General features: G+C 47.5%; 1 protein-coding gene across 1 annotated transcript in view; it reads left to right on the forward strand.

Moving 5' to 3' along the window:
• GPC1 (glypican 1) overlaps nt 1-17,182 on the forward strand; it is a 160,669-nt gene that overhangs the window by 110,154 nt on the left and 33,333 nt on the right.

Raw genomic sequence — 17,182 nt, forward strand, 5'->3', positions numbered from 1 at the left:
TCCCAAGTTTATTGAGGCATTTGTCCCTGTAACCTCCTGTATTTGTCATCCTACTTTCATTTATACTTTCAGAACTTCAGTTGGCAAACTGCCACGTTAGCAACTGCTCCTGCTGTGTTGTCTAAAGCCTTTATTTCCAGAGGTGGGGGCTCTCTTTGATGCCTCCTTGGTACCATTCCACTGTCAGGTAGTGCTTTAGCTCACACCACAGCAATGGGGAACTCCTCATTTCCCCTTCTGGCAGCACTCCCTGCAGAAGCCTCATCCCTGCAGTCACGTTGCTCTTTGTGCAGGCAGTGGAGGCTGTTCAGGCTGCCACCGCATCAGCAATGTGCCTGAAGCTAAGCAGATGGAGCAGGCATGTTTATGCAAATAAAAGCAACACATCCAGAAAATAATTCAAAAGAGTTTGCAGTGGATTCTGACAAGTCCGGGTTTGATGGAAGAAGATTTGTACTGCCCTTGCTCATTGAAGGGGAAGCTGATTTCTACAATGGCTCACACAGAGCCATCAGGTGGGTCCCCATCACGCCGCTCCCTGTCAGAGCTCATGTGGTTGAGGTGGCATCATCAGGAACTGAGTTTGGTTCCTTTGGCTTGGTTTACAAGGCAAGAAGTTGTAAACTTGCAGGAGCACAACCAGTACAGTGTGCACAGGCTGAGCATGAGCAAGGACAAGCGTGGTCCCAAGCACTGTGCTCAGAGGGCACTTAGGCTGCTCCTGGGCAACTTCCACATAAGTAAAGCATTGCTCAGTGTGCAGCCTGTAGCTGGAAGGAGCAGCATGGCCTGTGAGGAAATTCTCCCTGTATGGCTCATGGGTTTTTTTTGCTAGAGATAACAGCACACATTTCCAGGAGAGATATAGGGCTGATTGTTCATTTTAAGAGTAAACTTCCCAAAATAAGCCTTGGCTACAGGTTTTTAAGAAGGGAGTAATGCAGCCCCTTGACACAAGATCGATCTTGTCAGCCTTGTGGCTTAAGAGCTGGTTCTGTTTGGTGGCCAGCTGTTCTTTCCCATCATGGAGGGTATTCTTGGCTGTTATTGCACCAGAAAAAAAACTGCTGTGGACAGCTGGAGGTGGCACAGCACCAGTGGTCGAGCAGGGGTGCAATGATGGGGCATGAGACTGGTGGGGAGCAGAGAGTGCAAGGTCAAGAAACCTGGTCAGAATCCCAAGTCACAGCCCCAGGTCACAGCGCCAGATCACAGCTCCTGCCACGTGCAGTGTGCCTGTCTTTAGAAAAGAGTTGCTTGTATGCAAGGAGGTCTGAGGGACAAAATAAGTGCTTGTGGAGCAGAGGAAAGTTGTTTAACAGGGAGGGGAAAGGAAGGGAGTGGAACGTAAAAACCACACAGGCATTCCCTTCCCTACAGGGCCTGCTGGTCACTGGCCTATCCGTCAGAGGGAAAAACTGAACATTTGAAAGATATTTCAATAATTAAATCACTACTCTTTAAGACCCTGATTTGGATTGGTAACATTTCCTAGCATAGAAATAGTCTCATTGAGAGACCTTTATTTTTGCTGGTGGTGTTTTTTTTCCCTTTGGCATGTTACCCCCCACTGCTCCTGCAGCAGGAGGAGAGGAGCAGCTGCAGCCCCTGCGGAAGGACGGACACAGGGACAGCAGAGCTCCCCCAGGTGCCCCATGGCACAGTGCTGCTGCTGCGAGATGCCTGTGCAGCCTCTGACTCCCGCTGTCCCCACCAAGAGCTCGGAGCATCACCGGGTTGGCAGGACTGCCTTGTTAAAAATGGCTGCACACAGGGCTCATTGTGTGCCTGGCCTCCAAACCCCTGCTGAGGTGAGCAATTTTTGGAGGCACGGTATTTTTGCTGGCTCTCCTGAGCCAGAAAAAGCAGAGAAGAAAAAAAAAAAAGGAAAAAAAAGAAAGAATAAAGTTCTGGAGATCTTTTCTAGATGCTGCTTGTGGCACGATTTGTGATGTAGTGAGTCGGTAGGTCCCATCCGGACCTGACCTGGCACACAGGGCCCAGGGGCATTTGCAAGCCTGCCTTGATCATCTCAGGCTGCTCAGTCACTGAAATAGTGCAGCTTGATCCTGGTTCGTCCTTATGGTTCCCAAAGGGCTAATGGCAAGGTTGAACTTCCTTAGAGCTTGGTACCTGCTCCCGTACTTTCAGTATTTGCCTCTGAAGTTTTTCATTTCAAAGTGTGACTATACCTTTTCTAATATGCAGTGTTGATACACACTTACATCACTCTTTGCGTCCAAATTGGCTAATAGTCTGTTTTGTATGCTCGGGACAGGGAAAGACTTTCAGGAGCAGAATAGAGATACCACTCAAAATCAGATGCCTTTGCATCTGATTGCACGAAGATTTTACTGAAATCCAAAACACGGTGAAAGGGGTGAGGGCAAAGAAAAGCCTTCAGCAAGAATCCAAACGCAGGTCAGCATTGCTCCTGACATTCCTGGTAAGAAGCACAGAGCAGCCCGGAGCTGTTGAGCAGCGTGGTTCTCCTGTAGCTTTCAGAGCTCAGCAGCTGGACTCAGCCTCACAGCTTTCCACACATTCAGTAGTTTTCACTCATTCGTATCCTCCCATTGGCTCTGTAGACCGAAGATTACTTCAATCAGAGATAAGCTTTAATTACAGACCTGCATGGAGCCGTCAGCACCGTGATGGTGTTTTGCCTTTCCTTCCATTCCATTTCTAGACATTTACTTGTTAGTGTTTTGCACATGACTTTGATTCCACGTTCTACATCACATCAAACTGTGTTTATCCAGACTTTAAGGGTACTTTTCTCCTTTTAGCCTGGTTGTAAATCAAACTTGACTCTTGTCATGCTTCCCCCTGACTTCAAGTCCAGCCTGGATTTCCCCTGTCTGGCTCTGCAGGAAGGAAGCTCATGGCACGTGAAACCCATCCTTGCTCTGCTCCAGGTTGGCCTTTATCTAGTGTATTTCCTTACCTCCATTGATGCAGCAGTGAATTGTCTTCAGATCTCTTTGATTCTTCTTCCAGCACTGCACCTTCTGAATAAAGTTACAGACGTGTTGCAGGCATAAGACCTGAGATGCTCACCAGGCAGGGTGCACCTGGCGATGCCGAGACCTGCCAGGCAGCAGTGAGGATGCCCAGCTCTGGGGCTGCAGCTGCACTGGTGTGGATACGCTGAGCGCATGTGGTACGGTCACAGATGGTGCAGGAAGCTCCCAGTTTCCTTTAGCCAAAGGCATTCAACAAACAAGAAGGCTTTTCTCAGCCTGCCTGGTAATATTTATGCCTTCTACAAATGTAAGATGTTCCAAACTTTCATCTCCAGAACAGCAGTAACAGAATGAGTAGCACCGCCAGCCAAAGGAAAATTAAAGTAAATCCCCAAAGAAGTGATTTATAGGATGTAAATCACTTAAAATGATGAATGGAATCCCATCAAACAAGTTCTTCATTATCATAACTTAACGTCATGTGTTATTTTTTTTATCAGATCATAAATTCAGTCTCTGCAGTTTTGTAAAAGCACTTATTCTCAAATTATGTTGAAAAATGTCTGACGGAGTAAGTCTTATCTTTTACACAAAGGTCAAAGCTCAGCATTCTTTTTAAATTTTTAAGTAAGGATTGCTTGTGTGTCTGCCCATCCCACCCATCTGCAGTGAGAACCAAACACGTTCCGTAAGCAGCATCTCTGCCCTCCGCTGTGCTGCTGGGAGCTGGGAGCAGTGCCCATGCCAGAGGCTGCATGCTGTGTGCGGAGCAGCTCAGTGAGCACAGACCCACCTCGCAGCATTCAGCAAAGGGGTGAGCGTGTGTGGCGAGCAAGTAAGTGATTACAGTGCTGAGAGCTACAATTAGAAGTTAGACATCTATTTTGCAGACTGAGCTGTGATGTGCTAATCCCTTTCTTAGTACAGAAGAATATTTTCTTCTGTACTTAGTGTTTAGCTTTGATGCTGTGCAGTAACGTCTGCTGCTGACCACAGAAGATGTTTTAATTCTGGTGCATTAATTGCAGCATTGAGACTCTGTTAAAAGCTGTGATTTTCTGTCAGTTCTCTGGCTCAAATCAACTTTTGTTTTCCCCTCAGAAGACCTTAATCCTTAATGCAGGGAATAAAAATCTCGTATTTTTCAGTGCTACACTAATTAGCTATTTTAATAAGCATTTGATTAGCTAACTGCATGTAACACTGTTTGCAATCTTGAGAGAAAACTTTAAGTAAGAAAAAAGAAACATAATTTGAACAAAATCAGAATCCAGCCCAAGTTCTCTATCCTCTCTTGAACCAAACAAAGCACATTTTGGGAGTTAGAAATCAGATCACTCTTCTTAGGGCTGTTGCCTGTGGCTGCCTGCCACAGCTGGATGTGGAAGTAGAGCAGGCAGGAAGGACAAGTACAAGCAGCATAAGCAAAGCAATGCTGATGCATTTGGATAAGTGGGGGATAAGCAGTGAATTTTCTGCCTATTTCTCTGAACCCGGACTTGAACAGATTTGTGTGCAAACTGGGAAGCCAGTAGTTGAGTTTTCTTGTTTTCCTTTCTTTCTGAGTTGGGTTCCCCATCACCAAATTACCTAATCAGTCTTAAGAGAGTTAATGAACTTCTTTTGCGTTTTTTTAATCTTGATTTTTTTTCTTCAGTATTTCTCTCTCCTGTATTTTCCTACTTAGAATGTTTTTATAGGTGCTGTTCCAAGTATTAATCATTGTATATATTTATGTCCATCATGTGGTGATGGATGATGCTTAGGATCTGCAGGATGTGACCCCAAATCCTGATGAACATAGCAGGGACGTTTCTCTTTTCTCCAGCTGTGAACACTGCCTGCCTGCTCACCAAACCTGCTGAGTAGCTGCCTGTGGCTCCTTCAGCTCAGCATACACTGGGGTTTGTATCTGTTGCATTTCTTTGCTCAGCATGCATTTATGTACCTTCTTCATGATTCAGTTAAAGTTTTCTTTTACTGCCTTTATGCAAAGCACTGTGCAGCACAGATACAATTAGAGCCCATTCAGCAGACACCACGCACAGTGGCGTTTGGATTTAGGTGTGGGATTTGTTCCATTCTAAGGGTAGCACAAGCAGTTCTCTTTGGCTTTTTTTTATCCTTTTCCCTGTGCAATAGTCAGATTTTGCTGCAAAATATGGCTGTATCTTGAAGAGCATTGTGCGAAGGGAAGTGTCCATTATCTGCTGTTAACTTAAAAATGGGTTCTGCCATGAATAGAGTTCATTCTTCTGAGCTGAAATATAGCAAGCTGATCCATCCCAACAGGCTGACTTGTGCAGCAGCTCATTAGCCATGCAGTTCCTGCTGTGGCATCACATGGGTTTAATTATAAAAAAATGCTTTGAGCAGTTGAGAATGGAAAATATTGACTTAAGTACGGGTTCAGCTCTCAGAACACCACCAAAAAATTAAAAGATCTGAGCCATCATGGCAGCGCCCACGTGCACAGAAGTGCTCCTGATGTTCAGACCTCACCGCTCAACTGTTTCACTCCCAGGAAGCTCCTGAAACATTTGGATATAATTAGTTTTCTCAACTGGGTGCGGGGATGGCATTATGAAGAGAAGTCTGATGCACAAGCTGAGTTACATTAAGGACTGTGAAAAGTAAATAATTGAAATGAAAACAACCAAGAAGTGTTATTCCCTACCGCAGAGCCCTCCATGCCCTTGGCTTTCAGTGTGGACACTGTTCATCTGGCAAAGCAGCAAATCCCAGATTTCCTGCAGAAGAAGAAAAAATACTAAATGTTGCTGTAGGCAACATGCCATCATACATTATTTCTTATGAAACATGTTTTTGTAGTCTGATTTTTGAGTCTTGCCATGCTTGAGGAAAGTGGAAGGTGTTCAGGGCAGCAGGCTTGTACTTGGTGTGAGATTCACGTCGGCTTACTTTGTTCTGTTTCTTGTGTCAGTCCCTTACCTGCATCTTATGAGTCACTTATCTTAGTGGCTTTCTGTAAATCCCCCACAACAGGTGTCTAATATCAGGTTTAAGTACAACAGGGCTTTTTTTGTACTCCACTTTGGTTTTCTCAGTGGCTTTGGGCTTAGTGAGCCTCTTAATTAGACAGCTTCACCTGGAGGCTCCCCATGAGGTTATCACAGTATCACATAATGAAAGTGGCTCCAAGTCCTGGTTGTTAAAGCCCAAATATTTTTATTTTAGACTAGGTATCAGGAAGACATTCTTTCCAGTGAGGGTGGTGAGACACTGGAACAGGTTGCCCAGTGAGGCTGTTGATGCTCCCTCCCTGGGAGCACTCCAGGCCAGGCTGGATGGGGCTGTGAGCAGCCTGGGCTATGGGAGGTGTTCCTGCCTACAGCAGGGGTTGGAACCAGGTGATCTGAAAGGTCCCTTCCAAACCAAACCATCCTATGACTCTATGATTATCATCTCTTTATATCTTATGTATATGTATATGTATATGAAACAGCACGATGTATATGTAGTTTAGAAATAAAACAAACCACCATCACCAAAAACACAAATATAAAATATATTCTGAAAGTTTTTCTTGGAAATAAAACTCAAAATGTATTACCAATATGTGCCAGTCATGCTGTATTTGCACGAAACTTACTGAGCATTATCAACAAGGCTATAATTTCACCCCTGCCTCCGCCCTAAAACTCGCCTTGGCCAGCCTACACTTGCAGCTTTTTATGTAAGGGATTTTTTGGCAGGTTCTCACTCATTTTTTCCCCTTCACCTAGCAGCTTTTCTTCCAGTCTTACCAGTCTCTGCCCTGCATAGCTGGCTGCTACAGGCCTGTCAAAAGCATCAAGCTCTGCTTGGTGGGTCGGGCAGAGGTGCGACACGTGTTACACACTGCACATGCATGGCCACAGACTGGTAGGCTGAAGATCTCCTAAAAGATACGTCAGACTATGGATAAATTACTGCCGATACATAAAACAATATCTACATTAACATTTCACTCTTTTCAGAGGTCACTTTCAACTGTTCTTTTTTTTTAGCTTTCATACTTGGTTAGGCTGTGAGATGTGGGGTGAGCAGGTCTGGAAGGGCAGAGCCTGAGAAGCATTGCAGCATCAGTGGCCAAGATGTAGGGGAGGCTCCGTTACAGGGCTGTGCTATGTGCTGTATTTTCAGTCATCTGCCTGGAGTGAGAAAGATGCAGGGCAAGTTTGCTACCTGCCTTTAGCTACTGATATCCCTGATTTTTGTTTTCTGGGTCTTAAAGACATCCTAAAAAAGTGCTTGGTACAGGCTGCACTACGTGCCTTCTGTAACTGCTTCCCTAGTAATGACCTGGTAAGAAAAAAACAAGTCTCTGTGATTTATGAGCTGGTTGCTGGTAATGCAGCATCAGTAAGGTGGGAATTCGCATCAGTTATCCAATGTTATGTGGAAAAATTGTAGCTGAGTTCTAAAATTGTATAAAGGTACCTTTAAAAAGTAGGGAAAAGGAATAACAAATTTCCAGTACAGTTGCCCAGAAAGCCAACTCTAAATTTATGTCAGTTGCTCTGAAAGTAATGCCTCCTATTTATTTCCATGGAAACTACAACAGATACGGGGAGCATAGTAACACTATTTGATAGAGAAAATTCAGAGCTACAGAACACTGTTTTTTCAGCGTAGTCACCACCATTAGCCATGCATTTTCACCAGCGATGAACACGAGTCTGCATGCCATGCTTGTAAAAATCTGCACCCGCAGAGGTGCCCAGTGCTTCTGTCACTGCTGCTGAAATGCACCATCCCCCTCAGTGTGCTGACACCCACAGCCCTCATACATGAAGTGGCTTGTTTGCTGCTCTGCATACAGTAGCAGTTAATTACAAAGAACCCTGCTACCTTGTTCAGGACTTGGTTACTGAGACTTCTGCCAGTATGACAGGTGAGGCCCTCTGCTCCCCTTTTCCATGCAGGGAAGCCATGAGACGGTCCCAAGCCACTGCTATTGCTCCACACAGGTGTTGGACACTGCTCCTCAGCAGACACTGAGAACTTGGCAGTGCCCGTGGCAGCAAATTCCTCCTAAAAAGCTTTCACCCTGACTAGTGGAGCAGGGCTAGGCACAGCTGGATAAACAGCTCTGGCTGCTCTCCCTGCCTGCAGGCAGAATAGCACAGAAACCTAACAATGGCCTAGGGCACTACAGGGCCTGCGGGATGAAAGGGGCACAAGATCCACAGCTGCAGATTGCGAAGGCTGGTGGTGGCCGGAGGATCGACCTTACAGAACATGTGTTGGAGGTGGTGGCCCCGTGCTCTCCGTGCAGTTGCAGTCTGCCTGCCAGCCTTTCCCAGCAAACAGTAGGGGCAGCTTTCTCCAATATGGTACATTTAAATTTGTCATGTTATTGCAAAGTGATGAATGTTCTCTAACAACTGAGAGTTAGAGGGACTTGGTTTTGGTTGGCAAACCTCTCTTGCTTCTAAATGGCTGCATCTCTTTTTGAAGCAACCAGACAGCTATTGGGGTTGCTTATAGTTGAATTCAGCTTCCTGTGGGCAATGCTCCATGTGCCGCCTGGGATGGGGCTGAGTTCTGAATTACATGCAACTACTGCTGCTCACCAGGGAGGGCCTGAAAAACACAGGCTTCTTTCATCGGGCTCCAGGGGAGTTTGCCAAAAAGCCATGCTTTTCAGACAAAACATGGGGGATTACATCAGTGAGCACGCATGCCATGCTGAGACCTCCAGCACAAAGCAGCTGAGCTCAGCATGGCAGTGTGTCCTGTTGCACCTAGAGCTGTCATCAGCCTGTAGGCACCCTGAGCAGTTCTGTGATGGCACCCGTGCTCAGATCCTGGAGAAGAAGAGGGCTTGTTGTGGAGCAAAGTGCTGCTGGAGAGGTGCAGGGTGATGAAGTGCAGTTTGGCCAGTCCTTGGCACTGTTTACTGTGGAACTGCAAGCACACAGTTTAAGAGAAATAAATGTATCTTCCCTATTAATATCCTATAGCAAAACTGTTACTGAGTGATACTGTAACAGCACTGAATACATGCCTAGAGAGAGAGGCTGCACTTTTCAAGCTTCAATTCTGGTTTGGTAGGTACTGTGTAAATAAGGACAGACGTGGTCCTTGGCCTTAATGGCCCTCATGGAAAATGCATGGGGAACAAGGTGTAAATGCTCATCAGACAGATGCTATCACAGCATCACTGGTATTTTTGCAGGTTTGTATGATTTAGAAAACTCTTCTTTTATGCATGAGAGGAATTCCATGGGTGCTTGTGCAGAATATGCCTTACGCCAGTTGGTCATGGATTCCTGATTTCTTCAGAGTGCAGTCGTGCCCCTCCCCTGTCCCTGGTGTCTGAAATGTTCCCCCGTGCCCTGAAGACAGAGAAACTCTGCTTCCTGCTGTACTTCTGAGTGAGCATTTCCCAGCAGGGAGTAGTGTTGAGGGCAGCACAGTGCTCTGAGAGATGCTGGTGTTACAGCTTTGGAGGCAAGACAATCTGGAGCATTTAGACCTACACTATCAGTGCAGTGGAGAGGGCTGGCTGCTGGCCCTGAATAACACCTCCGTGCTCTTAAGGAGATACATCCTAGGACCCTCAGCTACTACCATGCCAGCTTCTATGTAAAGGAAACACATGGAGGCAGACCTGGCCAGGAGGAAAACAGGTGCTTCTCCTTTCAACAGCTGTGGAGACCGGTGGAGCTAGGTTTCTGTGAGGTGTTGTTTTAGGCTTTCCTTCTTAGAGCAGCCTTTGCAGTATGTTTCTGCGATGCATTCATTTCAGTTGAGGAAATGCAATTTATTGCTGCCATCAGCTTATTGCTTAGCTTGGGACCCCATAGATTAGGTCAGCTAAAGAAAGCAGCTATCTCCTGAGGTTTATTACAAAATTTGCATGAAGCCATTAAACTGATGAGCAGTCTCCTCTAGCTATGTGGATTCTTCATAACCAGCTTATGGACAAGCTGGTGGCACTAAGTGTGATGAGTACACTGAGTTCACCAGGACAGTCTTCAGGTTGTTCTGCAGCTGTGCAGCAGGCAGCAGTGGGCACTGTGTCTGAGCCCCAGGCTCTTTGCTCTGAGAGGAGCAGTGCAGGCTGGAACTGGTTCTGCCCCAAGTCCTGTGGAGCTGTAGGCTGAGCTCTGTGAGCTAGATTCATGTCTCTGAGGGAGGAGCCCTCTGAAGAATCTTGCAGCTGTTTGCTGTGTTTGTCATTCCAGAACGTGACCCAGCCAGATTGCTTGGTGCATCTCAAGAATTAGGTGGGACCAAAGTTCCCAGGAGCTGATGGGTGATTAGTAATATAATGAGGAGTTGTCTCAGCAACCTATGCTCAGATTTTCTTGATTACTTGAGCATTTCTTGGGTATACGTAAGTATTTCTGCAGAAGAATCTTCTTGACTGACGCAAAGACAGTGAGGAGGTTTGGAAAGCCATGCTGCAGGCCATGCTTTACTGGTTCTGTTGCAGAGCTGCATTACCAGACAGTGACTCCAGCTTGTAGGCTGTCCCTGGGAGCGCTGGCCACGGGTTGAATAAAAGATGCAGAGGGTCAAGAAGATTGGACACTTGCCATCTGGGGATTGGCAGAGCTCTAGTCAGATATTTTTAATCCATTCGGCCAGCTCATGAGAAGTCTGGGATGGTGGAGTTGTCTCAGTTTTGTGAAAAAGCAAACCTGTTTGGAATTTCAACTCTGGACACACCCGTACTGCGTTCCTGAACAGCTCCTGCCTGCTGGCAGCTGGTGTGCTGCCCTCTGCTTGTGCTTGTGGGATTGCTTGTTTGAAGCTGGCTCAGGCAATTGCTGATGAAAGCTGAAGCACAGTAACACAAATAATAACGGAATTAAAGTTAAACATCAAGCTTCTTTAAAAGTCATAAAGCACAGCCTCAGGTGCAGAGTCACATTTCTTAAGATAAAGATGTGCACATGTAAATTGTCTACTGGCTATCAGCAGGTTCCATGTAAATTGTCTCCATATTGTCTGTCAGGAAGGTTCCATATGGTTTGTGCAAACTCTTGGCTCAGAGGCCAAGGCCTTACCCAGTGAGGCTGGAGGTTTGCTGCAGATGTACAGTTCCCAGATGTTTGTGTTCAGATTTGAACTTTCCAACTCGGTTCTTCAGGGATAACCTTCTTGAAATGTTCTCATCTTCCCCATGGAGTTTTCCTAGGGCAAGCAATACTTTGCAGTGGGAACTGAAGCGATTCATCTTCATGCGATTTTTCCTTAGTCCCACTGCTTGTTTGTATGCACTGGATTGCCTAGGAAACTGTAATAATCTTGTTAAAGTGAAGGCGTAACCGTCAGGATGCCAAGTGCTCTGGGTGCTGCAGGCCTCACTGGGTGCTGCAGGCCTTGCTGAGTGCCATGGGAGTTGGGGAGGGCCGAAGGGAGCCCTGGGAGCATGGCTCCTGCACCTCATCTGTGCACAGAACTAAAGCCAAGGCCTGACCTCTCCTGACATCCAACAGCTCCTTCAAACTGCTCGTTCCTTTCTTCCCTTCCCTGCTCCTCATCTGCACTTCAAAGAGAGTGCTGGGTGCTGCTGAGGGAACAAAACCTGCTGTGGTTTGAAGGCAATCAACAAAGTTAGTCCACAAATGATTTCTAAGATATAAATAAGATGAAAGTGCTATCAGATGCGGACACCGACAGGCCAGGCTTTGATAATTTAATCTACCAAATTACAAATTTTAAGGCATTTGATGTGTTATTTCTGCAAATTTAGGGGCCAGACGACACTGTACTTTCTTAGCTTTTAATCCCTCAAAAACAGAAGAGATTACTGCCAGGGAACATGCAGCTGTGCCAAGGGGAGCTCTTAACCCCTTCTGTACGTATGCCTGACTGCAGCCTGTGCTTTCCTTCTCCTCCCTGATGTTCCCACCAGCTGCTCAGCACAGTTGCCCAGACAGGCGAACGCACAGTGTCTCCCTGCAGTGTGCATCTGCAGTGCAAACACCCATCATGACTCCAGCAACTTCTCCCTTTCGTTTCTGTTTTCTTCCCATCTTCCTGCTCACAGTCCTGCTTTCTTACAGCCTTTCCCTTCAGCCAGTCTCTGAGATCATCTCCCCACTCTCCTTTCTGCCTGCCCCATCTCACACCACTCTCCTGCTCCCACAAACCATCCCTGCTGCCTGACTGTCTCCTGTCTCCGACTGTCAGCAAGGTTCATGCCTGGTCAGACACAGCTGGAAGGGGCAGAGGAGCGGTGCAGGGGCAGCTGGGTGCTGAGAACCTCCCACCTGGGCAGGGGAGGCTGGCTGTGTGTGATGGCTCTGGCCATGTCTATCTCTGCTGGATGTTGGCCTGACCTCTTTCATGCTTAGGGCTGTTTGGAAACCATCCCCTGGGGAAAGGAGGTGTCCTCAGATGGCCAAGCATTATGTTTTCTTTTAAATAGAATAATGCAGAGTAAACCCTGCACTCTGTTTTCTTGTCTGTATTTGCTCAGCCCAAACTAATTCCATGCGTTTCCAAGTCAAGAGGCTAGCCAAGCACCGCCAAAAGTCAACAGGAGTCTGGTAGCAGATGCATTCTTTCAGCCATGAAAACACATTAAGCACTGGGAGGAGCAGCTCTGGGCGAGGACCGTGTCCTGGAAGGGAGGCTGGGAGTTTTCCTCGCCACAGGCAGGGCTGAGGCAGCAGTGGGATGGCATCTCGTGTGTCTCTGCTCCTGTCTGAGAGCTGTTGTGAGGCACTTCTGCCTCTTCTGCTGACAAGTGCTTGTTATTGCCTTTTTATGAGAACAAGTTTGAGAGGAAGCAGTTATGTTTCTGTTACCAGCACAGGCCCATTCCAGCTGTGTGCCACCCAGCATCTCCTGCCAGCTCACCTGCTCGCTGTCCTCCCATGCAAATGCTGCTGCCTGGTGGTGCAGTGCTGTTGCATGTCATCATGCAACCATTCCACTGCAGGATGCCACCAGCACACCAACCTCTTCCCCTGCTCACAATGACAAAGGGCTTTTTTGCATCATGCAGTGATGTGAAGAAATTAAAAGTGAAGGGATACGGCTCACCATATTGCCTCAGGACAAAAGGCGAGGCAAGCTAGATGTTTCATGGAAATAAGGCATTGCTTCCAGCAGGTGGGGAGGGGGACGACAGGTGGCACCTGATGTTCTGCACCCATTCCATTCAGCTAGTTAATGGAGGGTAACAGAAAGGGGTGGTGAGGGAGCACAGTGCCTTTCTCCTTGCAGAAGGAGCCTGAAGTGGGGAAACAGGCCCAGAGTAGGCCAGCATGGTGCTGCAGGATCAACCAACTGCCCTGCCTGTCCAGGCAGTCCAGGTTCATGGGGACCGCACGCAGCCATGGCACCAGAACTGGCAGCAAAAGATTCCAGTTATTTTTCAGAAACACAGAGTTCACTGGCCTTTAGAGTGTAATGTCTGACTCGTCTGGCAAATGCATAAAAATAACAGCCCTGCTACTTGTCAGAGTGAGTGCCCAAGGGATGCCTAAAAATCTTGATATCCTGAGTGAAAACCCAGTAAAGTGCTGACAGCACATATCAAAGGGTGTGCAAGGTGAAGGTAAGATGAGAACCACTGGGGCTACTCACCGCTGGGGCTGGCAGCCTGCAGCTCCAGCCAAGTGCTGGGACTAGTGTCTGAGGAGCTGCAGTGGGCACTGTCCTTGGTGCAGCGTGAGCAACTGCCACAATGAGAAATGGGAGTGCCCTGGCATACTGTCTCAGTTAGCATCAGCTTTCCATGCACATCATAAGCACTCCAGAGGTGAAAACCCACATAGATTCATCTTACGTCAGAATCCTCTTTCACGCAGCCATCATGCTGCACCAGGCTCCCCTTCACTCCTGCCCAGGCAGCAACCACTTTGAGTGCGTGGCTGGGTAGCGCAGAAGTGCCGCTTTCAGCTGCAGTCACAGCAGTGCCACAAGTGGAATGCAAATGACAGCAATTGGTGCAGAGTCTGGCTGGAGACCTGTAACCAGTGGTGTCCCCCAGGGGTCTGTGCTGGGTCCGGTCTTGTTCAACATCTTCATCAATGACCTTGATGAGGGGATAGTGGCCACCCTCAGCAAGTTTGCTGATGATACGAAGTTGGGAGGATTGGCTGACACGCCTGAAGGCTGTGCTGCCATTCAGCGAGACCTGGACAGGCTGGAGAGCTGGGCAGTAAGAAACCGGATGAGGTTCAACACAAGCAAGTGTAGGGTCTTACACCTAGGGAGGAATAATTGCATGCACCAATACAGGCTGGGGGATGAGCTGCTGGAGAGGAGCTCTGCAGAGAGGGACCTGGGCGTCCTGGTGGACGACAGGTTGGCCATGAGCCAGCAGTGTGCCCTCGTGGCCAAAAAGGCCAATGGCATTCTGGGGTGCATTAAGAAGAGCGTGTCCAGCAGGTCGAGGGAGGTGATCCTCCCCCTCTACTCTGCCCTGGTAAGGCCTCATCTGGAGTACTGTGTCCAGTTCTGGGCTCCCCAGTACAAAAAAGACAGGGATCTCTTGGAAAGAGTCCAGCGGAGGGCCACAAAGTTGGTGAAGGGCCTGGAGCATCTCCCCTATGAAGAAAGGCTAAGTAAACTGGGTCTGTTTAGCCTTGAGAAAAGAAGACTGAGAGGGGACCTGATCCAGGTTTATAAATATCTGAGGTGTGGCAGACATAGTGGTGAGGCCAGTCTCTTTTCAGTGGTACGTGGAGACAGGACGAGGGGAAACGGACATCAGCTGCAGCATAGGAAGTTTCGCACGAATGTGCGTAAGAACTTCTTCACGGTGAGGGTGACGGAGCACTGGAACAGGCTGCCCAGGGAGGTCCCTTCCAACCCCTACAATTCTGTGATTCTGTGATTCTGTGATTAGCTGGTTCGATCATTAGATTTATAGTGCTATTAATAATAACTGCTTATTCGTTATTGCAGTATATCAACAGTGCCCCAATCCATCAGATCCATACCAGATGTGAAATTATAGATCACGAGTGGGGAGAATATTGAAGAAGGAGGGAAGAATAGTTTGTAAAATCTGCTGATGTTACGCATATAGTGTATATTCCTGGAAACATGTTGTTATTTGCTGTATGAAAGCAGCAGTGTGCCCTTTCAGTGACTCGAGATCTCTTCTGTACTTTCAGCGGAAAACCTTTCATTCGTGTTGGTCAAAGCCACGCAGCAATTAACTGCTGCAGACATGGTTCGTTAATGCCTGTGCGGATGCACAGAGGTGTGGCACTGCCACGGAGCTCTGCAGGGTGAGCCCCAGAGCACGGCTGCGCGGTGCAGAGGGTCCCGACCCACGTGGTGGGGTGGCCCAGCCCCGGAGCAGTACCCTGCCAGGGTGGGACATGGCACAGGGACAGTCCAGGGCAGCAGGAGAGGAGTGCAGTGAGTGTTTCTCACCGGCAGGCAGTGGCAGAACAAAAGCAAGCTACAAGTCAAGGCCCAATCCTATGAAGCGCAGATCTCCCAGCTGGTGCGACTGAGGTGACCTTTCCCACTGCCTCCCGTGCACAGCCAGCATGCCTCAGGTGAGCACAGTCACAGGTGCCATTCCTGAAAATATGTATTTGAGAAACAAATTATAATTTCCGTTAATGTAAGAAGAGCTATCCATGTACCAAGGGAGGATAATGGCTACCTAAAGCAGTGGAGTGGAGCTGAGCTCCCACCTGCAGCGTCCCCGCTGTGTGCCCCAGGATGCACACAGTCACACTGCTGCCTTGTCCCTCCCTTTGTGTTCAGTGTGAGGGCTCAGCGCACTCTGCAGCCCTGGGCTTCCTTCTCCAGCTGTCAGCAGCATCCAAAATGTACAAGTAGATCATCTGCATGATAGCCCTGAAATTGTCGTGGGCACAAACAGCACCCAACTCAGCCTTTTGATACAATGGAACAGCAAAGAAGGAGTAGAACTATGGCAGTACATGAAGAGAAGTTTCATGTTTTAAAAAGATTTAAGGTCTTTAAATAAAACAGTCCTCTGCAGATGACTCCCGTGCTTTCAGAGGTCACAAGCCTTCATGCTGTATTTTGCAACATACTGTGAGTTCTGCACTGCCATTGCGAGCTGCAGGACTGCACATTTGTTCTCGTAGCCATTGTTTTGTCCTAAGCACAGTGTCTGCCAGGGGCTGCACACAGAGCTTGTGCCCGTTGGGTGGTCATGGCATCATCCACACATGCAGATGTGGCCCAGGGCTGCACAGTCTGCTGCTTGGGCGTGGAATTTGGTTCTGTGCTGCTGAGCTCCAACAGTTAACAGCTGACTGAAAAGAAAACCTTTAAGGAGAGTGCGAATGCTGGTTTTGAAAGCCATGGTTGTCTATGCATTGATTTAATCCATAGCTTTTTGTTATTAAAACAAACAAAACTAAACTAACAAACAACAGAGTAATTGGAGAATTCACTATTACCATGAATTGATGTTCTTCTTACCAAATCCTAAAAGCTGATTGCATTAAGTTGAAGCGAACAGTGTTACAGAGTTTTCATTTGCTTCTGTCTGTAGAAATTCAGTGTCATCTGATTTTGCTGCGATTTGTGAAATTTCATGTCTGTCAAAACCAACTCTCTCCAATCCTCCTCTCCTTCCTCTGGGACACACCAGTGTTAAAACCACACATAACTCTAAGTAAGAGCAATTACTGGCTTTGCTTTGTTTATGGGCGAGATCAGCAGTGCTTGAAACCCCCACCTAAATTATCACCGATTCGATTTTTATATAGTGTGACGTTACTGGAGGACCAACCTCGCTGCAGCAGCTGATGGCTCGAGCTTGCAATAAATTCTCTGGACAAAGAATTCTACTGTGTGCTCTTTGTCCATTCCTTTTATCTGCCAAACGCTTCCTCAGTATCATGGGTTTTGTAGGCTAAATAGGCAGAAAGCAGTGCGGGGCAGCAGCAATCCCTCACCCAGATGGGCCCCAGGACAAGCCCCAGCAAGGCCAGTACCCACTGCAGGGCTGCAGACGTTGGGCTGCGAGGTGCAGGGCAGGTCTGAGCTGGGGAAAGGCTTGTAGGGTGGTGTGCTCCTGTTTATGCACTAAATACACTGCGATTTTACATCCAGTGACATATGGTTATTTAAAGACCTCTGAATTGCTAAGGAAAACGGGTTTAATTGAAGTCAAACATAAAAGCGCAGGGCGGAACCAAACACCACCACTTTAGAAAGCTATTCAGTGTATTCAGCTGATGGGGGATTTTATTTTTAGCTTTATGATTATGGATTTTTATAGCATCACATGAACATAATGG

The sequence above is a fragment of the Meleagris gallopavo genome, chromosome 11 (assembly GCF_905368555.1).
Source record: "Meleagris gallopavo chromosome 11, MGAL_WU_HG_1.1, whole genome shotgun sequence".
Classification (NCBI taxonomy): domain Eukaryota; kingdom Metazoa; phylum Chordata; class Aves; order Galliformes; family Phasianidae; genus Meleagris; species Meleagris gallopavo.